The sequence below is a fragment of the Dermacentor andersoni genome, chromosome 5, assembly GCF_023375885.2.
Source record: "Dermacentor andersoni chromosome 5, qqDerAnde1_hic_scaffold, whole genome shotgun sequence".
In the NCBI taxonomy this organism is placed as follows: domain Eukaryota; kingdom Metazoa; phylum Arthropoda; class Arachnida; order Ixodida; family Ixodidae; genus Dermacentor; species Dermacentor andersoni.
Genome location: NC_092818.1, coordinates 128302818 through 128329494, shown reverse-complemented (window position 1 = coordinate 128329494; position 26677 = coordinate 128302818). Strand labels below are relative to the sequence as shown.

At 48.8% G+C, this 26677-nt stretch overlaps 1 protein-coding gene and 1 non-coding gene across 2 annotated transcripts in view; one reads left to right on the top strand and one right to left on the bottom strand.

Moving 5' to 3' along the window:
* Positions 1–26677, top strand: part of LOC126531127 (ubiquitin carboxyl-terminal hydrolase 2-like) — a 275489-nt gene that overhangs the window by 11998 nt on the left and 236814 nt on the right. The window lies entirely within an intron of this gene.
* On the bottom strand, positions 667–850 carry LOC126532520 (U2 spliceosomal RNA). Its single transcript, XR_007599810.1, has one exon. It is a non-coding gene; the product is annotated as a U2 spliceosomal RNA (small nuclear RNA).

Below are 26677 nucleotides of genomic sequence, written 5' to 3'. Positions count from 1 at the left end.
TGGGAAGTGCAATCAACGGGAGACGTACGGTTGAAAGGAACCTTCCCAGTCTGCAGTGAAGCTGCAGACCTAGATGGGGGAAGAGAGCCCTCGGTAATGGTGATGAAACGATTCGGCGATTCCGAGGAGGAGGGCAGGGAGGGAGGTCGAGTGCACGGAAAGAAGTCAGTGTAGTGCGAAAACGATGTCGCTCGCCACGCTTGACACGCAGACCGCGGCACTAGAGTGTAGCGGCACGCGTGGCCTGTCGTGTGTCCGGGCGCCTCGCCTCCGATAACGCGGGTCGTGGCGGCAGAGCTCGCGTGGGAGCCGGAAGGAGCGGCGGCGAGGGAGGGAAGACGCGCAGCCGCGGCGCTGCTGTCGATTTCTGCCTGGTAGTGCACGTGCAGACCGTTTCAGTGACAATGGCTTCTCTTTAGAATGGTCTGTAGCAGTACGTTGACGACTTTAATGTACCCGCGAGCGCGCTCGTGCGCGTGTGTTTAGCTTCGCCTTTGTTGTCTAGAGATCTGTGTTTTGCCGCCGCGTTTCGACGTTATAGTAACGTGGTAGATTCTTTCTTTCTTCCTTTCTTTCTTTATTTTTTCTTCAGCGAAGCTGTATATGACTAGGTTCAGGACAAAATTGCGTGCGTCTATCGAGCCGTGTAGATCGAGAATTTCTCCCCATACTTGGGCCGATCCCGAAGATATAGTACAATACCGGGCCGACCCGCGGCGGAGGTGAAGCAGTCTTTGAGCACTCCGCCAACTTGCAGAAATAAGTTTAATATATTGTGTCCAAATACAACCCGTATCAGATATTAAGCTGATGAGAATGCATGCTGCATACACTGACCCGTGTCGGCCATGTCTACGTTCGCACCGCCCTCTCTTTGTCGGCGTTCCAAGCGCTTGCGTATCTCCTTTCCTCTCGCTGTGCCACGGTGGCGGTCCCGTAAGGGTGCTGCCTGCCAGGACCGCGAGGCGGAAAAAATGGTGAACCGTCCATGTGGTCCCGATCCCGCAAACTTGGAACGTTTCGCCGTAGTAACTGCCAGGTTTTAGAGGGAGTTCCTGGGGAATCAATTTTGTGTGGCCTGTGTTGCGTGTGACCGCTTGTGGTTTTCGAGTGACCTCACAACCACTACTGCACTACGGGGCGTCGACCAACGCGCGATCGCCTTGGCTACGGTGAAGCAGTGTGTGCCCTTGGAGTGCGGTGAGGTGCGTGTCTGTTTTACACGCGCCAGGATTCGTTAGGAAGAGGTGTCGTGCTGAGTTTTGCAACAATACATGGGTACCTATCCATCCCTGGTGCCTCATCATCTACCGAGGCTCAACATCGTGGAAGAGCGACTAGTCGCGCCTCACCTTCCATTTATGTGCATACGGCGTTTGACTCACGGCAATGGACAGTTCGCCATTAAGGGGCCCACATATACAGTCATCCGCTAATCACCACCTTCACAGAGTGTAATGGCACTGATATTTTTGTTTAATATAGAAAGCCCTGGCCAAAGCATGCTATTATGTATCAGTACGAGAAACAACGAATATATACCATAGACGCGTTTCGTGTTGCGCCAGCACTTACAAGGGTACTGTACGACAAGCAGTCCAAAAACTTGATTATAGCAATGTCCGTCGATCGATTTGGCTCCTTAATCATGCATACCCCTCAGGCTCCCCACAGACATTGCAAACGAGTTCCACGGATGTTCGCGTCACATACGCTGAGACTGATAAGTTCGATGGAGTTTCAACACCACAGCGAGAATGCCCTGCTGCGACATATGGTACACTTCTTCCACCGATATGCGTAGCAAGTTATTCGCAAGCGCGGAATTACTGCAAGGAGCGAGAAATTCTGTGGCGATTTAGCGGGCAAGCTTTTCTAAGCGCTGTCATCTCGACTTTTTACCTCTACCTACCTACCTCTACCTTTACCTCCCACACACACACACACACACACAAACGCGCGCTTTTTTCCACGTTCACACTCCTAATGCTAACGCATCAAAGGAAGAGCGACAGTCGGGACCACGGGGGGGGGGGGGGGGGGGTGTTTCCCAGATAACGTGACGATGGGTCGTCATTAAACGGCCTAGCGTAAGTGACAGCGCACCGTGTCTGCTCGTGGTGCTCCCCTCTCAATGAGACCGTTATGCGTATTTCGCTCTCTCCTGGTTAAGAAGGTGAGCAACGAGACATTCATTGCCTTGGCCCTTTGTTGGCAGTGTTAATGATCGTTGCACTACCTCTCTCCTCGTGGGTCGGTTGTTTTCTTTCTCTCCAACGCAGGCGTAAAGTGGCGGGTGTCCGCAGCAGCGGTGAGTGTGTATGCGGGGAGCCCGAAAATCAAGAAAGAGGCGTATACACGAACGCAGACTAGCGGCAAGGAAGCGAAACGTAGCGCACACAAGGCAGGCGCGACGCAATGACGACGAAATCAAATAAAACGCGTCTCGACAAGCGAACGTCGCCGACGATTTCCCCTTCCGGCATTCCGCGCTGAGTTCCTCTCCGCCGCTACCTGCGAGGGAGGAGGGGGAATAAACATTTATGCAAGAAATATGGAAGCGGCCGGCAGTGCTCGTCGGTCGGCCGCGCCTGTGTTGCGGGCGCGCTGTAGGCTGTATATCCCGTCCCATTAAATCCATGCAGTACAGCGAAAGTAATTCTGGTCGCGTCGGAGGAACGAGAACTTGCAGAGTAGAGGACTGCCCGTGGCCGGCAGCTAATCCCCTTTTGCTCGCGGAGTCGTCGAAGAGAATGATCACGGAAGAATAGAGGCTGACAGTAGGCGGACGTAAGGGGAGGCTTTAGGCGGACGAGCATTTCGCCTCCTCCTGTTCTCGCGCCCGACTGGTCGTCCCGATCCGTATATAGCGCGCCCTTTGCACTGCGCGCAGCTGATGAGGCGAAGTAGTATGTGTTAACACGCCCTGTACGAAACTACTCGCTGCAAGGTATAGAGAGGGAGGCATAAGGGGGGACCTAAATACCGCGCATACCGAATGACTCGGCCTGCCGTCGACGGCTCGCGTACCACCACCGCCGTCGTCGGTGTCCTGCGCTTCCGGGCGCCGGCCGCCCCGCGCGCGGCGGTTGCTCGCTCGCCGTCCTTGTCGCGTCGCCGCTGCTTTGCTATTTCATGGCGCCCCGTCGCATTCATTCATATTGAACGCCCGGGCGGAACGCGCCGTTTTATTCGTTACGTTGCTCTTTCTTGTCGACCCCTCGCTGTTTTAAGTTGCGTGCTTTCTTCCTCCGCTCGCAGCGACGTGTCCCATTGGCCGCCGAGTAGGAAGGGGCGGAGGGGATGGGGGTGCGAGCTTGCTCTGTTTTCGTGCTCTTTTTCGCCACGAGCCCGCATGGTTTTGCTGCTTTTCGTCGCCCGGCCGTTGCGAAATTTCCGTCGGCTGTGGCGGAGTTTGTCGTTTGTTCTCCGTTGACCGTAAATGACAAATGGCGTGCGCGCCGCGGACGTTTATTCTTAATTGCTGCGCGAAACATCGTGTGTGCCTTGTGCGGTCTGCAAGTTTCATCATCGCTTGATGAGAATAAGGGAGATAAAACGTTCCACGCTGCTGTGTTCGTTCATAAATGATGACATTTTGCCGGAGGAATATTCTGCCAAAATCTGTTACAAAAGAAAAAGAAGAAGCAGGTGTCCTACTTCTAGTACAACGTCGTACAACGTCCTTTGTGCCGTGCAGATGAAGACGGCTTTTAATGACAGTGCCGTGCCGAGTGTTTGGCGTAACGAAAGACTTGGACACTAAGAACCGTAAAGTGACGCCTGCGTGCCAAAATTCGTGGGGACGAAAACGCGTGTCTCGATGCATGGCTGCCGTATTTTACATTCTACGTTCGTCGCATTTGCGCCACCATTTCCTTTTCTTCAATATCGCAGTGCTTTATCAGTGGCGTGACGCAAAATCTTGCGTGTCCGGCCAGTAAACCGCAATTTATGCGCTAAGCTGCGCCGTACATTATTTGGCAAGTGATGAGCTTTTTGCCACGTACGTTCGCTTCAACATTCGCAGCACTATATAGCTGGAAGCCTATAGCTATGTAACTGCCCTCCCAACGTTTCATTAAGCAGTGTGTTGTCCTCTCAACTGCACAGTAGGATCCCTACTATATTAACGCTGTTGACACGTTTTCCAGGTTACAACGTCGGTGAAGTTCAATTTCGATGGAAAGTAACTTATAGACCTTCACGTACGTACGTTGTCATTCCGCGTCGTGATACGCCGCAAATATAGCTCGCTGTAAATTGAAAAATATGTAGATGTATATCTTCGCCACTGGAGGAGTAATTGATGGAAAAGAAACGTGTATTAAACGACGCGTGGGTTGTTTTACGCGTTCAGTATAGCAAGCTAGATACGTGAAATCGTTAGTGTATGCATGTACACATGCACGCACACGCACATAGACACGCGCGCAGAGGGAGAATGTACTTTTGTTTAAAAGTCGAAAACATCTTAGTTTCCCTTTAGGCTAACCCCCCTCCCTCTCTCTCTCTCTCTGTCTGTCTCTCTCATTTGACGCCGCTGTTGACGCTTCTCAAACGCGTTTGAGATGTTTTTTAATGATTGCTAGCAGGAATGTTCGCACCGGGACGCGTTGTTCTGGTGAAAGTATGCACTGTAAAATAATTTACATTCCTAAACGTGAAGAAGGGTTTAAATGTGTCGATAACTCACACCCTTACACCCATAAAAGAAGGGCGTGAGGGTGCGAGTTATATATATACCCTTATTAACTTTTAAGGACGTAACATTTTCTTTTATAGTGTAGAAAGTTACCGGTGCGCGGGCGCGCCCATGCATGCCGTTCTTCACGTGGACATTTCTGTGGACGAAAGTTGAGCGCGCTCGGTCAGGGACCGCATGTCATTGCACGGAACGCGGAGAACGCGATCCTCCAGCTGACAAGGGCAGTGCCGAGCGGTTTCATGCAGATCGCAACGAAGTGTGTCATCCATACATGAATTCGACGAACATGCAGGAGCAACGGGGCGTCGCAAATTGACGTCGCACATTTAGCGCTTGTATATACGAAAAAATATGTAAGCGTGACTCAACGAGGACGTAGAATGAAACAGACACACAGAGACAGCGCTGTCTTTGTGTGTCTGCTTCTTTCTACGTCCTTGTTCAGTCGCGCTTACACATTCTATCATGGATTCAAACCAGCTAGCCCGTCAACGTGTTTTAAATAAATTAACCAGCATGGGTGTCACGCGCGCACAGGTAAACGTGAACGCATCTCGCTCGATGACAGCGGAAACTGTCTGTAAAACGCTGGAGTTAGGAATCGCGGCAGCAGGCGCGAGTCAATTGATCTCCGTGCACCTGTCACTCAAACGCGAACGAAGCGTCGAAAGCACAGCGCATGCGAAGCTACCGGCACTACGCGCACTCTGGAAACATCGCAGATCGCTTTGAAGATGAGGCCCGCGCTTGCGCGCATTTTGGCCACGTCGCAGATACGGCGTTCGCCAAAGGCGTCTGCTACGCGTCCGTGATTCGCGTGGCCAACGCCGTAGTAGACGCCGCGGTTGTCTCCACTCTGTACAGAGCGGCGGGCGAGGAGGATATCGAGGCCTCCTATCAGCCGCCGCAGAAGAACGCCCCTCCTCCCTCTCCTCATAGAGAATGCTCTCCTGACCTCCCTGCCTCGCGCGCCAAAGGAGAGGGCACGCATATGGGTGGCGTTCCTCGCTCGCGCACGTGAGATTCAACCGCGTTCGCAGGCACCCTCACACGCTTTCACACATACGGAACCTCACGGCGACGGCAGAAATGTGCCTGGAGTGTCCATATTCCTGGACGCCAGAGTTTCCCACGAAATATTACTAGAGGCAACTCCGGCGCTAGTCGGGAGATTAAAGTATGCCGGTTCAGCCAGCAAGGGAATGATGGTAAGGTACATGGCTTCGTCCGCTTCAGACGACTTTGTGGCTTTGAAAGCTGATTATTTTCAATAAGGTATTGCATTGCAAATGCTAGGGTTCGCATTAATTGTACTTGTGCGCAGAGACTTCTTGTTCGTATATGAGCTTAGAAGAAAAAGAAGTTGCAGCTTGGAAGTTGACAAAAACAAAGCGTACTAAATAAAGCCATAAGAGGGAATACAATACAAATCAATGTGCTATTCGTCATTCCCGTGGATTTGTCACCCTGTCAGATTTATCTCTGTAGTAATTTTAGTTGGAAACATTCCACGGGAAGCAAGCACGCGCTGAATCCTTTGGGAATATGCCTGATGTTTACACTCGATTCCCGCATCGTAGACAAATGCATGAACTTTGTTCGCACTTCCCCGTACGCGATGGTACAGAATCTCACGACGCGAGCGTCGTGTGTGGTTATACGCTTCCCACACACGCGTCCCCCCCCCCCCCCCCCCCCCCCCCCATTGTCGCGGAACTTTGTATACGTTCGCCTTTCATTTCGGTGAACGCGTGACCTGACCGTCAGCTCCATCGCGTTCACTATATATTGTGCATACGTGCGCTTAATGGTGGCCGCAGTGCTGCTCACGCGGGAGCACGTTCCGCGGCCGTTCTTCGCAAACGAACGCCGCGTGATATTTCTTTATTATGTCCCGGCGAGATTAACTGCCTCCGTGCGGATGTGCACGCGTCCTTCCGCCCCGCGCTTCCTTCGCAGTGTGGGTCGTGAGAGAGCATCCCCGATTCCTTGTTCTTCGCGACGCCGCGGCCGTGGTTCCGTGCTCTAACGGCCCCAGCGTGTTCGGCCGGCTGTGGTCAACCCTGCATGGAACATCCGATGTTTGCACAAAGAAAGCCGGCAAACCGCTGAGGCACGCGGGGCGCTCTGGTTCTTGCATAGAGTTTCCTGCGCAAAAGATAAGAGGAAACACTGCTGTGCTCGTTCAACTGCCATGGCAGTGGTGGTCAGTACATGGCTTTGTCTAATTTTCATGGTTGAGGTTTCAAACGTTCTTGTGAGGTTATTTATTGCACTTCAACTTTCCGATAAAAAAGAAAAGGCAGCCGTATTTCTTTTTCTAAGCGCGTAAAGAGGAAGTCTCGGCCCTGGCGTATACATAATCATTGCGAATTGTTGAATTTGTAGCGCAACACTTTCTTGAAAGTAATCAGTTTACAAGGTCACACAGTAGTTTCTATAGCCAGAAAGAGGAAGTTCGATCGGGCCGATCAGCGTACTACCCATCATCATTTCCATGCTTGCTGAGCCGCCATGTATATTTTCAGCTCCCGTAGACGCTAGCGACGTATCGTTCTAGTAACTTTTGTAGTAAACGTTGTGGATTCTCGAAGGCTAGCCCGCAGCAGCTTCCGACCATTTCCGCGCGATATACAGGCCTGCGTCGATCGTGAGCATAGCCACGCAGTCGAACGTGTCATTTGCATGGCACCTTACAGCACATGTTGCGACGGTGTAAAGCAAAGTGCGCTTCACCAGGCACGAATTGCTCTAGATTGCGTCTTGTATATACGAGTTCGCGCCCTTTCGGCAGTTAATTGCGTGTGCCAGTGCAGTCCTCCACCGCTTTTCGGTGCCGTCGAAATGTTCCTGCACATGTCCACGTAACCAATCGGCCGTACCACCTATCAACAGCAGCGCTGCTCACCGATCGACGCGCATATATATACCCAGACGGACCGCATCATGCATTGGATATTGATAGCCGGAGATGTTGCGCGGACATCTTCTAGCGTGAAGGAAATGTTTCGAGTCAGACGATATCAGAGTGCTAAATAAGGAACCCAATTCAAGTGTTTCGTGTAAAGCAGGCTTTGTATGGGGAAGAAGAAAAAAGGTCTGCCTTATTTGGGAGTTGAAGTCGAAGGACGATGCTGCACCTGGCCGGAGCCATTTATTTGGGTATACATAATTTAGGGGTGTGCGAATATTTGAAATTTCCTATACGAAAGGAACAGCCCTTATTCGATTCTTACTTGATTCTAAAAATCACCATCCGAAATTGTCGAATATTCGTTCTGTTCGAATACCATGAGGGGCAGCAAATCGTTCTGCTGTTTACAGGGAGAAAGAATGATCATGTGGAGACTTTTCCGGATGATTCTGCTGCTGGAGGACCGCTGTTGCGTGGATGCAGCAGCTCCTGAAGAAACGCATGGATGAGATCACTTATTCGCAATAGTTTATGCAGTCGTTAAAGTAAGCAAGTTCCGCCTTAGGAAGCCTGCGAATTTACTGTCTCGGTGTAGGCAAAGCAATTTATAATTTTGCCACTCTAACCATGTTTGGATTCTTTTACAACGAGGTGCGGTGCTGTAGTATTGCATTTAGCTGCTTCATCGCGATAGTGCGCTTTGACCAAATACCCCTAACAGAGGAACTTGTTTTAGAATGCTTACATCACAAGCCATCACAGAGGAGGGCGACGAGGGCACTGTGGCAGTTTTAAGGACAAGCGGCTGTAGCCTGAACAGATGTTTATAGTGCTGCAAGTGCTAACGTGCTGTGTGGTGACAGTATGCGGTGACAGTGACCGACTGTGATTGTATGTCTATGCTCCTTTCTTTCCTTATCCCCACTTTGCTATCACTTTACCTCCTCCTCCCCTCTCTCCCCAGCGTAGCAAACCGGATCTTCCCATCTGGTTAACCTCCCTGCCTTTCCCCTTTATTCTGTATCTCTCTCTCTCTCTTTCATCGAGCTCTACACTTTACTACGTGCGTCTGGTGACGTGCTCTTTCTTTGTTTCAGTACTAGAGAGTTTTAGAATAGGGGCCCCAAACGTTTTGGGGCCCCAAAGAAATAGCGTCGAAGCCACTGCGCATGCGCACGACGCAAACTGCGTTTGGGTTTTGCGTTGGGAACGCTATTTCACCGATTTAGCGGGAGCCCAAATAGCGTCCCCAAAAGCTTTGCGTCGGCAAACATGGCGGCACCCATCGAAGCGACGGCTCTAACCTAGCACAAAACTGGGTTCGATTCGCGGTAACGCATGAAGTTCGCAAGCTAGGAGAAGTGACTGCGGTTATCGCTTTCTCCCAACTAGCGTGTGTTATGAAGATTGACTCATTAGACGCCGCTGATTTTGAATTCGATTGTGGATTTTATGGCTCGTAAGCCTAACACGGCTAAGCTTGGCTGGTGAAGGCTAGTAAAGTTGGTTTGCTCAAAACTAAGCGCAACTAATTATTTGCTACTTACAGAATAACCTTTAAATTGTAATTAAACGCAAATACACGCAAGTCAAAATTATTGTTCCTATCATAATATGGTATATTTTATTTAATTATTTCTAATAGCTTTTCTTTGACGCCGTATAGTGGCGCTGTCAGCGCAAGACGCTATCCGCAAACGTAAAACCCTATTCTAAAACTCTTCACTCCTACGTGCTCCAACGCTAACACCCGCAAAGCTGTTTGGGGCCCCAAACTATTGGGGCCCCTATTCTAAAACTCTCTACTGTCACTGCCATGGCCGGCGTATCAGATATACGACCACCTTTTCCTTGTTTCTCCTCGCAAGTTTCTCAATCGAGCTGAAATCCCACTGATAACGGCATTAGGTGTATCAGGTAACGTAAGTAAGCCTTCGGTTGCCAAACATACTTCGCAAACCTTTTATGTCTTACTTCGTTTAGAAATTGTCGATATTCGGTATTTGGTTCGATATTCGGAGGCCATTTCCCTCGCATATTCGTATTCGATTGATTAATTTCGCTATTCGAACACCCGTATAGTATATGCGTACTGAATTAAGCAGGAGATTAGAAGCGTGAGGGCAATTACGTTGAAGGCTCGCGGATTACGAGAATCTGCTCTTTTGCGATTAATTGCTGCACTGCACGCCATCTACTGCTCTTTAGTCAACTTCGCGCACTCAGATGCATCGATTCCCCCTTTCCCATTTCTTTCTTTCTTTATTTCTTTCTTTCTTTCTTTCTTTCTTTCTATAGGACTCTGTAGTCTGGAATATCATTCAGAGCGAGACAGAAACGCACAGTCCATTTCTGGCCTCGAAATCGGCAGTCTGCCATGCTGAACCGTGAATCTATCGTAGTTCTTGTAAGATATTAAGCGGCAGCTATACAAGCTCACTTTATCGCGGGAAATCACTGCACGCCATGGCACGCAATGACCGCGCCCTCCCTACGTTAGTACCCGCATCGCGGCGGTGCTATTTGCCCAGGCCACCCGTATACGAGCGGCAATGCATGGTCGTGTACGTCGCGTCCGCCGGGGCCCCGCAGCACCGGGCGTTGTTTACACGGTCGCGGAACTCTTCGCGTTGCGGAACAAAGACAGCGGACGTGCGTATAACCAGAGCCCCGAAGGACTCGGGTATAACCAACTTGGATGAAAGACCGCGAGAGAGAGGTAGACGTTGGGCGCATTGCACACGCGCGGGCGCAGCGTACACACAAAGGCGCGCTTTCCACGCCGTGCCTTAGTTCATACTCGGAACGTGATTCGACACGACTGAACGGCACGCAGACTCACTATGCGGTGACTATATAACCATTCAGTTTAATGTGAATGCAGCTGGCACTGCATTCATTCGTTATACCGTCGTTTTCCTGCTGTGAAAAGGCACAAAACGTGCCGGACGTCAGATAAAACAGCGCACGCCGCGGGGCCGTGGCATACACGAGCTGTTTTATGCGTCCCTTTTAAAAAGGGACGTACGTTAAGTCAGTTTAGACTGATATTCCGGTAACGTATTCTTTGAAAACTCTGTGTTATTAGTTTCGCGGTAAGGCGTTGATTACTGGAATTGAAAACGGGGACCTCACTGCAGAACTCCGGCTTCGCTACGTCAGTGTGACGTGATAGATTTCAATGTATTTTCTCGTGTTTGGGTCGTTGTGGCGCTGAGAAATTTCTCGAATCTTGCTAAGAGCAATCTAATGGGCTCTTTTTGGAATACAATGTAATCCATCTTTACCGATAAATAATTAACCAGGGCCGAGCAGCCAACGCCTCCTAGATAGCACAAGGCCCGTGCACTTCGATCCATGACGTCGGGCGAGACGTCATGCTACCTTGCCCGACTGCCATAAACGTCTAATGGGGATGCTCCCGAGTAAGCTGCGGTGATATTGATGTCACCGCTGTCGTCACGCCGGGCTTGACAGTGGAAAATTCGGTCCAAGTAGCCTGACCTCATAAAGCAGAGCGTGCCCTGCATGGCCTGCTATCTACAGAACGCGTTGGCCGAGCAGACGCCGTTAAAATTCATGACTTCATGGTGAGCTGGGTGCGGGAACTTCAAAGCGGCGTCGCTACCTGTCTGCCCCCCCCCCCCCCTTCTTTTCTGCATTGTTTATGAAGCATCATCTCGCGGTATAAGAGCGGCTGTTTTCGTCTTGTAGAGGCGTAAGTTACCAGTACGGCTAAACCAACCTTTCCTTTTTTTAGTGTCCCTTTGAAAGCTTTGCACTCGCAAACAGGGTGGTGCTATTACGTTCTTTCATCGGCACCCAAAATTCTGATACAAATAGCGAGTTGTACGGTCTATTATCAATAGCGCCGCGTTATACCAACGCTCCCAGTTTTCTGTTTTACCGGTTTTCTAATAAAACCGACAGAGCATGTAATTGTACTCGAAGCATGCAGCTAGCTTTCCATCTTTTAGTAGTGAACTTTTTCGGCGTTTCTTGTTCACGTTGAAGCTTTTTTTTTTCTTTTTCTTTGAAGTAGGAAATAGGCTTCCACGTATAGGGAAACCACGGGTGATCAGGATTTAAGGCGGTATAAAGGCGTGTACATGGAATAGATTCAAGGTTTGTGCCCATTGCTAATCTATTTGGTGAACGATCTACGCAACACAGTCGTGCGCGCTTAATGAAATCAAAATGAGTGGGTCAGTGCGTAAAGGCAAGCGTTAAACCGTCGATAAATTGCTAACTCAGAGCTCAGAAAAAAAAAAAAAAGAAAATTAGGTACACCTTTGGCAAATCCCACCTGGTTCAGGGGAATTCTTTGTTATATAAAGAAAAATCTTTATTGCGTAACTTCCATATGCGTTCACTAATTTCTAAATTTCATTTTGCCATGTAATGGTGGATGCGTACGTATTCGTCAGATCACTAAAGCTAAGCAGTCAGCGCCGTCACTCAGTTTAGGTGGAAAAACCACATGGAGTGCTCACGGCTTCTTGTTTACCATGGTGAGCCCCTTCCACGTACAGCCTTGTTGTAATCGCACCACTGGCACGAGTTGTTGGGGTCTCGGTGCTGACGCCCGTTATTGCCAATGGGTCGCAAGCCCCAAGGGTAGCGTTGGCCTGGCGGCCTGGGGCACTGGAAGCATCCGAAGGTCCCGGCAAAGCAAGAGAAGACTGGTAACAGAACAACTTGTTTATTCTAACATAGCAAAAGAGCGGCCGGTCAGGTCGACCGAATTGGAGAGACGGGAGAGCACGTAACTCAACAGTACAAATCGGAGCCTCTCCTGGCGTCCGGGGGCAGCTGCTCTTATACTCTCGGCGTCGCGGTCCAAAAGGGAAGGAGGGAAGGTCACGGGATGAAGGTCACGGGACGGCGGAGCATGAGCCCACGACGGCGCGAACTGTCGGGCCGAGAGACCTGCTGAACCGAGTGTAGTGACGCATCGCCAACCGCCCACACGACGGCGCGAACTGTTGAGCCGAGAGACCTCCAGGCTCCTCATTCGGGGAACTCCGCTCCCCGGCTGCCGCGCTTTGACAAGCGAGGGCACACACACACACACGCACACACGAAGACACGTGGCACTGAAACACGCCTGGACACGCTTGGCGGGTAGGCGTCGCGGCGGCGTCGGACGGGCCAAAATGTCCGCCGCTTTGAACAAAGCCCCAGCGTCCGTTGCATCTGCGCCGGCATTACCGCGCGTTGTAGGCGAAACGTAACAGCCTAGACCCGAAAAAATTATTTAGGAAGCGGCATAGTTTCTCTTTATAACAATACGGAATTCTGAACCGCGCCGTATGAGCGCACTGTATCCTTTTATACCATGCCAATAACGTATAATAATAATTTTAAAAAGTAAGATAACCATTCACTAGTTCTAGTATGCGTTCTTCAACATACTGTTGCCGTGTTGTTATTAGACCTATAGATATCCTGTTCACAAACGATTCCAGTATATTCATCGACTTGAAACAAATGTATCGCGATTGTTTTTTTTATTTATTATTATTTATTATTATTATTAGGGGTGTAGTCCTTCAAGCCTGCTTCTCCTCCCCCGCGGGTCGGCCTGATATTGCGCTATCTCCGGGATCGTCATGCGCTCACCTTTCTTATTGTTGACGCACAAACACCAAAAATACATGGAAATCTTTATTGATTTATTTCATTTATTATTATTATTATTATTATTATTATTATTATTATTATTATTATTATTATTATTAGTAGTAGTAGTAGTAGTAGTAGTAGTAGTAGTAGTATTTACAGTTCGCAAGTCACTCTTCTGAAGAGAGGTCAACCTTCTTTCCGCAAACTACTGCACGAATATGCCTTTGAATGTGTCGCCGCTGCTGAAATCGAGTCTTCTTTATTTCCTTGAGAAATAAAATTCTACTCCTACGGATGCGCTTAAATTCATCATCGGCATTTCTTCGGGACAACGACTGAGCAGTTGTCGTGGAATGACTCCAGTCAAATTTTCAGCTCCATTCTGTCGTGTTTTGCCATTAACTTCAAGGGGCTAAGACATGCGCTTAATGCTTAGACGATATGCGAAACCTGCAAGTGAGCTTACATGTTCGACATTACCAAGATGGCGTATCTCGGGCTAGAATCGCAAATAACGTGCCAAGACGCGGACCGCAGTGGCGTCATTCTTAACACCGCACCGTCGCCGCACCGTCGAAGCTTTCAAAAAGAGTGTTGTAAGCTTTAACAGTGCTATATGCGGGTACTCGGCCATCCTGTTTAGGGCAAGGTTGATGTGTGGGAAAGCCGGCTTACTGAATATTGCATATCGTCCTATATTAGCGAAGCAGCTTAAGAAAAAGAAAATGAAGAAAAAAAAAAGAAGAGAGAAGAAAAGCGAGAACAAAACGCAGTGTTGCGTGTTCTTTTTTTTTTTTTTTTTAAGGCGTTCTATAGTCTTTTCGCTTACGTAAACATGGTTATAGTGGATGAACGAGAAGCGCTGCATCCAGTACCGTACACTGTGCAATAAATTAAACCCTTTAAATATAATAAAGGTCCGGGCACGTCGAGCGGCCGGCGCGATATTAGTCACCTCATTCAGTTAACTAACACACGAGCCGTCACCGCGTATGCAACGGTTGCCTTTTTCTTGTTTCCCTGTTTTATGCGTTCCGTGGGATGCGAAGCGCAATGAGACAAGTCCGTGCCCTCGCAGAAAGCTTGTACCATTCGGGTGCACCGCCACTTGCACACTTGCTACCCGCCCTGTTCACGTGTCTATACCACCGATTTCATGAAGGTGCAGCGAAAGGTGTCGGTCGCACGAGCCAGCTAGCGAGAAAAAAATAGCCAGAACAAAGGCTACTCCGTCGTCCGCTGCTGATTGCCCCAGCCGATTGAATAGAATTGCTTCGCGAAAGCATTAGTACAGCGAGCATGTGGGCGAGCATTGCATTCCTTCTCCGAATCGCATCGCCTGCTCTCGTCAGTGATTGGCTGACACGAGCTCTGGCCTTCACGGCTGTGCAGCACGGAGTTTGTGACGTGCAGCGCGCACAGCTTCCGTACATTATAGGTCCGTCGGCTCAAGGACGAGTTTGGCAGCTTGCTTGCCCTAGCGGTTAAACGGTGTATTCGTTTAACGGGTGGTCGCCGAAATTACTACCCCGCGCCGTTCTTGAGCCGTCGAGGGCAAAGTCGTGCCGTGTCACGTCAACGTGAGCGAAGCATTTTCCTTTTTGTTTTGTTTTCTTGGCGTACTCGCAACTGTTTAGCAACCGGCAGGTTTTTTTTTTTTTTTTTTTTTTTTGCGCGTCGAACGTGTCGAGCCAGTATATATGCGTCTTAAGTTTGATTTATGTGCAGAAACCAAAGGATCTCCCACGGCCCCTCGGGTGTGTGCGGGGTTTACTTTCTGCCGGCTCCGCGCGGCGTCCGAGTAGCTTCTTCCGCGCGACTCCTTTCGCGGCCGGAAAGCTCAGCGGTGTGCGTTCGTTTGTGGCGCGAGGAAGTCGACACTCTTGAGACGCGGTCGTCTACGTTCGAGCGCCTTTTACACAAATAAAAGCGGAAGAGAGAGAAAAAGAAGTAACAAGTTCTGAAAGGAGAAGCTGGTGGGAGGTGCGAAAGAAGTATGTATCTAAAGGAAACAGGAAGAAAAAAGCAGAAGTAAGCAGAAGCAAAAGTAGCAGAAACTGGTGAAAAGCGAGCAAGAACGCGCGAAAAACAACCGAGTCTGCTACCATCACCCCTGGAAGCTAGAAGGATGTGAAAGAAGGAAGTAAATAAAGAAAGGAAGAATTTGGGAATAGAAAGTGAGAAGGTAAATGGAAGGAACTAAAGAAGAATAACGGAAAACGGGTGCAAAAAAGAAAACAGAAATGCTGGAAAGAGAGGAAGATCGTGCGTCGGAGTGAAAAACTGGCCAGCTTCCCGAATTTGACGCGGGACGCATCGCTTGCCCAAGCAGTGGTCCGCCCTCCCCGTCGCCGGCTTTCCGACGGATCTCTCGCCACCCACCCGCAATCTGTCATTCGAAACCTGGCGTGCATATATATACATACATATATATGCGCGTTCGGTCCAGCCGCAATACATACGCGTACTGGCGCGTTTGCGTGGGTGGCGCCGATACCGTTATAGCATCGCGGTGACGCCAGACACCGTCACACCTCGGAAATGCGGTCCATGCGGAAATGCGCAACGGGCCCGCGAAGTCGTGTCGGCGCAACCTTGCGCACGCGCAGATCTCAGTTTAGGTTGGTTTGTAATAAGCGTTTCTGTTAGCCAGTGATATGGACGTCGTGTTCTTCACGATCTCAGATTCTCTGAATCTGTACGTTTTCAATGCTGCACACGCACGGGGCAAGTAGCGTCGGGCGGTGAACTTTCCGTGGGTTCGCCATTTCTGAAACTTCTCCGAACGTATATGCTTTAAAGGTTTCGGAGTGGACGACGCCATTGTTTCACGTGCGCGCCGACGGACCTTAGGACTAACGGGGATGGCGCGGCGCATGCGCCGACTCCAAAAGTGTGTTGGATGCACGTCCTCCGGCTTTAGCCTCCCCGTAAACGTAATAAAGTTTACGCAATACAGAAGAAGAAGTAGTAGTTTAATGATTGGAAAATGTAGAGAGGTCGGCCGGAAACTGGAGCATCTGGCCTGCTACTCTGCGTTAGGGAAAGGGAATAGGGGAAGAAAAATGGTCACAATGGGGGATGATAATGGGAGGAACGAGGTGAAGGACACATTGCATAAATGTTATCACAAGCGTGAGTCCAGGCCCGTGTCGCCTAAGAAACGTGAAAGAGCATGCATTGTCTCTATCGTTCGCCAACTCTGTGGCCATGCGCCTACCAAAAAAATACGCAATACAGGAACACCGGAGACGTGTACGGCAGCAGCAGCGCTGGAAAGCGCCATCTTGTGACGTTTTTTTTTAAAACCACAACGCATTAGAAACGTTTACGTGTTGCGTTATTGTGCTCACAGAAAAGGAAAGGAAAAAAAAAAAAAAGAAACGATACCCACTATACGAGAACGATTGTGGCTTCTATACGCCTTTCCGCCATCAGATAGGTATATCATGGTCGTTGCAGTTATTGTTCTTTGTACTCTTTCTATATATATAGTTGACGTCAGGGTCACAAGTTGACGCAACCACTTTGATGCTTCGCACTTTTGTGTCTCCATTGTTCTGTTCTTCCGTTAATTGTAATACATTTACGGGCAGCCTAAATTTATCCAATGAAGCTCTTTACCAAGGAAAAATACGTGCCGACGGAAGCTCCGCGAACGCGCTTTCTGTGTATTCTGAAACTCTCTCTCTCTCCACACACACACACACACACACAGTAGGTAAAGAGGAATTCTTCAGGCTACCTTTCAAACCTAAAGAACTTCAGCGGTGCTACAAGGTAAACAGAACAAGTATTTAATTGCGTTTCCTCCTCATCACTTCGCAGAGCTGAGGTGAGGAAGCGACGTCATCCGTTTCCTCGTATGGAGAGCCTTCTCAGAAGTGGAAAGCGAAAGGCGCGCCCTGCTAATGAGACGCATGTATGCGTGTCGTTGCAGGTAAAACCACTCCCGTGGTTGCAGCCACGCTCGGCGTCTATTAACGACGCCTGTCGACGGATGCGTGGGAATCGTTTAACGTTCTTCGCTTGTGTGGCCTTTCTCATGTCACCTTATAGCGGAGAGAACGCGAAGCATTCTTTTTCGCGCATGTGCCGCGTGTCCCAGCTAACTTTAGCCGAGCTGTTCAACGAAAAAGAAAAGATTAAGAAAACGCGGTGCAAGGTACGATTTGAAGAGCTATACGGTGTTCGGTCGTCGGACCTGCTACGACTGGACACCGTAGGTCTTCGAATCGTATCTTGCACCCTGTTCTATTAATATTTTCTTTTTCGTTGAACAGCTCGGCTAAAGTTTGCCGGGACACACGGTGTATGTATGTATGTATGTATGTATGTATGTATGTATGTATGTGTATGTATGTATGTATGTATGTATGTATGTATGTATGTATGTATGTATGTATGTATGTATGTATGTATGTATGTATGTATATGTATGTGTATGTATGTATGTATGTATGTATGTATGTATGTATGTATGTATGTATGTATGTATGTATGTATGTATGTATGCATGCATGCCACGTAGCAAGCGTAGTCTATTGTTGTCGGCTAAAATCATGCGTGGTTGCTTGGGTGAATGATAGTTGAGCTAAACGAACGAAACGGTAACGAGGGAACGGAAAGCTTCAGTGCGGAGGCAATGTTTTGAGAGCAGTTGTCTCCTCCAAGGCGACAGTGATCACCAGGCACAGCTTATGTATAGGTTTCTACAGTAAAAGAAATACTGAATACTTTTTGAGTTCATAATGCTTGATGTTATAGGACAAAAATAAAGTATCTAGAGAAAATGAAAATAGAAAAATAATTTCCTGTGCTCTGCGAGTCTCGACTTTGCTATGGAAAGGGTTCGTATACAGTTAAGTTTTCTTCGGCTGAGGCAGCATTGCTTCCTGGATGCAGGCTGGTTAGCAACAGCCAACAAGGGCCAGTGGTTTAACGTATATGCGTGACAACCTACATATATTACGATGCGTAATGGAGGTCTCAAAAAAACAGTTGTGTGGTTTTACGGGGCCAAAACCACAGCCATATTATGAGGCACGAGGTGTATACTGTATACACCTTGTATACACACTTGTATACACCTCGTGTCTCATAATCTGGTTATAAGACAGATCAAATATCTCCAGATGAATTTAGACCACCCGGGGTTCTTTAACGTGTACCTAAATGTAAGTACACGGGCGTTTTTTGCGCTTCGACCCCATTGAAATGCGTCCGGGATCGAACCCACGACCTCTAGTTCAGAAGCGTCAACACCATAGCCATTAAGCTACCGCGGCGGGTAACGGAGGTAGGTCTCGGAGTACTGCGCTCTTAAAAAAAGAGAACCGGCATCTTTGTGTTGCCAGCATGAAATGGTAAATCTGCTCACTGTCTGATCGCTTGGCGTAGGGACTAAAACATAAGAACGCATGCTCGTGTGCGGCCAACCTAAGCAACCACGAAACATCTAGGTGGCAGGCGCTATCAAATATTCGTGATACACCGGCATCGTTCTCACGCATATCAAGTCTAGTAGACTTGAAATCACTATATGTCTACGCTAGCCTCCTGCATGAGGCCGATGGCGCTGCTGAACACAGCGGTCACTGCAGTTGGTGAACCAGCATAATACATATATAAGCTATGTGCTTCGGCATTGCCTTTTTTTGCCCTGTAAAGCCTTAGTAATATCCGAGAGGGATCGCACAAAAAGAATGCGACGCTATTGTTGAGGACAAAATTTCCGTAATACGGGTGAGTGCGTCGTAGAAAATGGAACGAACGCAACGGAAAAAAGAAAAAAAAAGAAAGAGAAACGGTTATCACCCTCTTTCTCGGAAGAGAGAGAGAGAACAAACGGGATAACGCCGCAATACCTCGCATAGGCACGCCGCACAACGTTTATAGATCTATAAATGTTGATGCCGCATGCTTGGACCATGCGCTATGTAGCTCAAAGATACCTGTAATCCAGCATGTACGACTTCTTAGAACGCTAGCTCAGTTCGTAAACGGTCGCTTTGCTGGACCAGTATAATTCACACTGCAAGGTATGATGTTATTACTAATCAAAACTATTTTATTCATGGGTGGAAACCTCGTCCACCGAACCCAGTAGTCGCGCAATGTAATCCGCAGCTATCAGTTTGAACGCTTGTCAAAGTATAAGGTTGGTATTTATTATGATAGAAAAGCTGAGCGGTAGGCCTCAATCAATTTTCTGTCTGCAAAGTATAACAGCTCAAGTTCTACCATAGCGGAACGGTGCCCACACTGTTACGATTGTCGCGTGTGTTTCATTGCTCCGAAACCGCTGCTTAAAACTAAAGGAGAATACTGCAGTTAGGTCACATTAGTGAATGGAATTTTCAGAAGTACACAATTGATCTCCGAGGCTGATTGTACGCTCAAACACGCGCGCGCACATCGCGCTGCGTGCTCCGTTCGCCTCAACGTACGACCACTTCAGTACGACTCACAGAACCGTATTGCACATAGAAGATGCTACGTCGTGCTAAAGAGACCGCACGAGCGCCAGAATAAATGCCAGAAACTACCGCTGAGGATATAAAAGACGGCTCGAGCGCTCGCCCAAGCCAGCATGCCGACAGTGCCCATAGATGGCGCCGCTGCGTAGCAATATTGCAGGGGGATATGGGCTGCAGGGGATTGTGCAGGGGGATATGGGCTGGACTAGTTTTGAAGTGAGGGAAGCTCGCAGTAAAATTGAGTATGAAGAACGGCTGAGGAATATGGAAGAAAGTAAATGGGCTGGGAGAGTGTTCAGGTATCTGTACAGGCAAAACATTGATTCACAGTGGAGGAAAAGAACTGGGAAGCTTACCAGCAAGTATGCGGCCTGTGGGGTGGGCAAACACAGCAACGAAGAACGTCAAGCGGAAAGTCAGAGAGGCCGAAATAATCTCATGGGTGGCGGCAATGGAACAGAAACCTGCCGTGAGTAACTACTTAAGAGGAAAAAACGAAATCAGGAAAGAAACAATTTACGACAATTCAAAGGGAAGCTCATTACTTTTCGAAGCAAGATCGGGATGCCTTAGAACACGCACCTATAAAGCGAGATATACGAAGGAACAAGAAGCATGTGCTTGCTGCGGTAAAGCTAGGGAAACGATGAAGCATGTTTTATTAGAATGTGAAGACGTCTGCCCGGCTGTCGATTTAAGCACCGCTGGCCTCCTTGAAGCCCTTGGGTTCAGCGAGAGCAGTGGAAAAGCAAACATGTCCGCAATAGACATTAGTAAGAGGCGATTGGAGGATTGGTGGAAGAAAAGTACGGAAACGACAAAGGACGGAGACGTACAAAAGCACAGTTCGCAATAGGGGATCCAAAAATTTGGGCGTGGTAGTTCATAGTGTGTTTTTTTTTCTTTTTTCATTGTTTAACCTAGGTAGGACATAAGGCAGTATAATAGCAAGAGCTTGGTGGCGCAACCCACTGCCCCGTTCCAAAGGGGACGCTCATAACATCCATCCATGGTGGCGCCCATGGGAAAAAAAAAAAAAAAAACTGCAGCGGATGCGGCTGTGGTATCAGGCTTCGCCAGGAATTCGTTGGATTTCGTACGAGTCTGTCCAGGAATCTAAGGCTTAGACCGCGGTGAAAGTTTGGCCTGTACTGCGCTCGCAATTATACAGCGCGTACACGCGAAGCGAGATCCTGCGCGTGTGTGCCCCTTTGCCGCGAGTATCGACTTCCCACGGAACAGTTCGCCGACATTCCATACACGTGTATACGTGCGCGCAGAAACGTTCTCATTGGTGTGAAGTCGTTCACGTGGTATATGAGGGCGAATCATAAAGCCCTTGCCCCTATTTTCTTTTTTTTTAAACAAAATTACGGCTGTAAACGCGAAGTCAACATGTCCATTCCCAGCGATAGACCTTACTTGGACCGGCCCGGTCTTATCTGCCGGTATATCTCCGTGGCACGCCGCTGCTGTCAGTTGTTGAAGATGGGGATTGTGCTTCACACGTCCACGGCGTTCGAGCAACGAATTGTGGTTCGTTTTCTATGGAGCGAGGGACGAACGTCCATCGAAATCCGCAGGGAAGTGCAGCCCACGTATGGGGAAAGCTGTCTCGCTTTGAAAAGTGTGAGGTGGGGGGGGGGGGGGGGTGTGAGTACGCAAGGAGCCGTGAATACTTGCATGACAATGAGCGTTCGGGAAGGCCGCGTGCGTCGCCGACTGACGACTGCGATGGGACAAATTTCTGAGCCGGTGTGGGGACTATGTGGAAAAATAATGTAAGGTACGTAGCATAGTACGTACATTTGTAATTACCTTTACGCACCTTCTTTTGGCTTATAACAATAGCGGCAAATTCTTTGATTCGCCCTCGTATAACTTCCAGAAACTTCCATAGTAATTTCACGCTCAAAATTTATGGAACTGTCATATCGGCATCGACTGGTGTGTGACACGGCGCTCAGAAGGGAGTACTACGGAGGACTCATTGCTGCGTATGCGCGCGTGTGTCCGTGTTTGTCACGTCCCTGATGATTTGGGCCGAGCGGTGTCGAAAATAGCGGTGTCCGCACCTTGGCCCCCCTCTCGCCAGCGGGCCGGCGCCTATTTCGAGGCGTTTCGAAAACGCCAGCTCGAGCAGCCGCCGATGCTGTAACCGCGGGGCCCTGGCACACTGCGCTAGAACGCCTCTGATTCAGCCGTGACGTGCGTCCGACCCTCGCGCTCCAGTTCGCGCTCGACTTCGTCTGCTCGCTCGCGCCACAGGCAGGGGTCTCAGTTCACGGCCGTGCGCTCCTCAGCACGTATATATATACACGTACGAGCACCAGATGTGTGCGCCACCTCCGTACTGAGACTAAATAAGCGAGGAAACAAGGGCCACGGGCACCGCGACTGAGGGAAAGCTCCCACGCATTGCATGGTTGCCACCTTGTGCAAGCGGGAGGCGGGATCGTCGTGTGGTTTACGGAACAGCTTTAAGATCACCGCAGCGCGTCAAATGCAGCACATATAAGTATATAGAGCGGCACTATTTGTGAAAGGAAAATGGGTTGTTTTATACAACGTATAACCGTGCATTAATTCTCCAGAATTTTTCTACTCGGCAACTACATCGCATGCAGCTGCTAGACCTGCATCCATCATACACTCTCGTGCATTGAATGTATCTCGTTTCCATCGCCGCGCTGAGATGTTCTAATGCCGCAGTTTTGTCCGCGCTATGTATAAATTAACACTGGATCATTCTATCCCGGTCACGCCAAACATTTGTCGCCTACTGTATTGTGAACCACTCGTTTTGCACCGTATCTTGTACTCTCCAATTCTGCGATATTCCTTCGGGGCTCAGTATGTTGCAATTAATTTTGATACCATTTCGCAAAAATCGGAAAAAGAATTCCGGAAGCGGATGAGGTGCCGATCGGTGGCGCGTGCCCTTGCCAGCCGGCATGCTGTTATACGGCGCGGAATTACGCCCTGACTGTTCGGTATTAAGGTTACCCGCTGCTTTGTTCGTGCATAATTGCGGGACGGAAATATTTATCGCATGGCCTTCTGCGTTTCCGTGAAGCTTTGTTGTTTGACTTCTAACGCAATAGCGTTAAGGGCTGAGGCTGCGGCTGTCGCAGAAAATCCGGCATCGGCGTCCAGCGTTGACCGTTTCGCGAAAATCATTTCGAACCACGCAGGCCCTCCATCTAGCGCAAGGAAGTTATACTGAACTAGTTGAATTTTTCATGGTAAAACACGTCAGAAAAATCGTAAAGTACGACTTACACACAACCTACAGAAATATAGCGGCGGCTTGTAATTTGGACATACGAGAAAACATAATTATGTTACGCGGAAACTCAAAACACAAACAAAACAAGATTTGTGCGCGACGGCACGCGCAAATCTTCAAGGCCATGAAGCGGCCGGCCCGTTTCCTGGCAACACCTCCAGGTAGCGCTCGCGTCCGCCGCATCGCGGCCCACGCAAGAAGCCGCGTTTCTACCAGAGAAAAAAAATAATAATAAAATAGGGGGTTTTAGGTGCCAAAACCACTATCTGATTATGAGGCATGTCATAGTAGGAGACTCCGCAAATTTGGACCACCTGGGGTTCCTTAACGTGCACCCACATCTGCACGTGCACCTACATTTAACGTGCACGTACCACGGGTGTTTTCGCATTTTGTCCCCATCGAAATGCGGCCGCCGTGGTCGGGATTCGATTCCGCGACCTCGCGCTTAGCAGCCCAACACCAGACACTAAGCAACCACGGCGGGTGTTTCTGCCAGAAAGCTCGCCTTCGAACATAGCGTTCACCGCCAGCGTTTCCCGGTAAACATTACGGTTCGGTTACACAAGCTGCAGCTGCCGATAAGCGTGAGAAGCAGTCAGGGATCTTTGAATGCTGTCGCGTCTTAAAGGCGAAGGTTAAGCGTCCTCCAAATTTTCTTGGAAGGTATTGTAGTCTATCTTTACCGACGACCAATGAACTGCGCCGTTAATACCTATGACGTCACGATGAATTACTGCGGAAAATGCAAGGCGGCTTACCGAGTCTTACCGAGCCTCGTACTCCCACTGTAAGAACGATTTTTATTAGAAGGGTTATTTACTAATACAGCTCAGTTGTCTTACTATATATATATATATATATATATATATATATATATATATATATATATATATATATATATATATATATATACATACATATATACGTACACGTATATGCTGTGACGTGGCACATTGCATCGGTTACTTGTGCAAATCCGTTGTTTCAATAAACAAATTAAAGTTTGGAGAAATAATTAAACACAATCCTAATGTCTGCGTGTTTGTTTTATTTCGCACCGTAGCAAGATGTACTTCCGTTTCGTCTGATTGTTCCCGCGTCATTCAGTCGCAGGCGCAGACAACGAAACTATGTCATTTTGTACCGTGTTCCAGCTCGCGATCATTGTGATCGCTCTGTGGTCCGCTTGTGTCTGCCTCAGTGTTCATATAGCACTGACTTGTAGTCATTGGTATGTACGTAACAACACACGTGCAGTTTTGCAGTAGCTCGGCGGAAAAACAGCAGGAGCGTACGATGGAGAAGCTGGATCCGACGATGGTTTTCCGCCTACGAAATGTAGACTGCAGATTCGTGCCCACTTTGTCGTCTGCCATACGGTTCCGTCTGCACTGTAAAAAATGTCGATTAACTTGCGTGGAGCGTAAATTAAAGCGAACTAGCGACAGCTTGAAGTTTGTAGATCTCCGCGATCACTTAGTTCACACGGCGTACACTGCGAACTCAGCGCTCCCGACAGTCTCTGAAGCATGGTCGCGCCGGAAAACTGAAAAACTTCGTTCCAGGTGGGTAGCTCTTGTAGCTATGAGCACAGCTTGCGACGCAGCAATTCATACGCGACATTGCAAAGCTCCACTAACAACCTGACACGGCTCGACTAACGGGCCGGCTTCTGTGCTGAGCAGACGAGACGCGTTCACTTGCTCCCGCACTGAGGCGTCCCCGGCGCATTGCACGTTCCCCACACTAATAGAAAGGTACGTTCTTGCGAAAATTAACCCCTCTAAGGTCGGAACACCATTGCACATCGAGAAAAATTAGAACAACTTGTTCATCTTCACTCGTGCTCCTACACATTCATAGAAAAAAAGGAGAGAGAGAGAAAGAAAATTCTACGAACTGTTATTATTTGAGTTAAAATTAATTTGTGCGTCAGTTAATTAGTAATTGGTTTTCTGACCCACTCGAACTTCAATCCAGCGTATCAGAGACGCTACTATATGGGCTTTGCGTTATATATGTATATATATATATATATATATATATATATATATATTCCGAAGGCGCCGTAGAGTAACTACTGTGATCGCTTTTGTAAACATCATAATTTACGGTGTTGCTTTGTGAGGATTGTCACGGGCGCCGGCAGAACAAGTCAGAACAAGGGATGGTAGCGTTCCGATATTCGCTATATAACAAGACGCATGCGATTTTTCTTTTTTTTTTTTAGAGATATATTTACGCCTCCGTAGACATACGTACGTCTCCGCGTGTGCTATACCGGCTTCCGCGCCCCAAGAGCGCGCATCGATCAACCACCACTTTCGTGCAACGGAATAACGGCCCGGTCGTCTCTTCTTCCGCTTCCTTGCACTCCACTCTCTTCCCAGTGTCGCTTCCTTTTCATTTTTCTTCTTCCTCCTTAGCTTTCTTCGTGTTTTGGCCGTTGGACGTTCCTGATTTCAGATCAGTCTTGCGCCAGCCTTTTCGCGTCCGCCGTCGTGTGCCCTCCCCCCCCCCCCTCCCCCTTCCTCTCCTTGGCCGTCCAGTCGGTTCGCTTGGCACGCTGTCAAGTCTTCCAGAATGATGGCCGCGTCCTGCGCTCCGTCAGAGTTTCCCCTTCCTCCCTTTTATATTTTCCCAGGTGTATGAAACTGAAGGTACACCCTGCGAAAAAAGAAGAAACGAAAGAAAACGGGAAATACATGGGGCGGAGCAGCACTTGTGTGCGTGCTTTTGTGTGTGTGTGTGTGAGAGAGAGAGAGAGAACGAGAGAGGGAGATAGAGAGGGAGAGGGGGGCAAGGGAGCCAATAATATGCGGTTACTTACGAAGAGACACGATGTGTGCTGCCTTCCGCAGCCATGCCGGCGCGCCAGCGATATTACGGAAGAAACATATAAGTACGTTGGTGGGAGACAGTGCTGCTATTTATTTTATTCTTCTTCTTTTTTTTCTTGCGGGTAATCACTATAGGTAGTTCCACCGTGATTCGCCAGTAGGTTCCTGGGAGTAAGTATACCGCGCGCCCTTCGCGGATAAAACCACAGCGGCGATCGTTATAGTATATGTGTGTAGACGAAAAGTGCGACGGTTCATTGGCCGAAAGCGTTTCTACAGTGTCCTCTTTGTGCGTATATTTATGTCTGACAAGTTGCACGCGTTAGAACCTCTACTGAGTGCGTCCCCGTTTATGGAATCTGACGTGAAATGCAAACGTGCTTTCTTCAGCTGCTTGTACTCGGGTACAGGTGATTTCGGTTGAGTCATCGAGTGCGGGGCCGCCGTCTTACGCGCCCTGATTTAACCCCGGCCCCCTCACCCCCCCCCCCCCCCCCCCCCCGTTCCTATTAGAAACAAGCAAGAATATCATTCGTTGAGCTTTTCCCGGAGGCCTTGGTAAGGATTTGCAGTTGTACTTTAGATTTGCATGTGAAACACGCTTAATATTCGGAGCATACTAGTAAGGTGTTTCGCAAGCGCGAAGATCGCAGCCGCTACGGTGATCTACATACAGTTTAGTAATTTTGTAGTTTAACGGAATTTAAACAAAAAAAAAGAATGTCCTGTTGCAGATAGCTTAATTCTAGTCCTATAGCTGTATTATTCTGAGAGGCGGGAATTACTTGCAAGAGAAATTAAAAACATATTCAACTAATT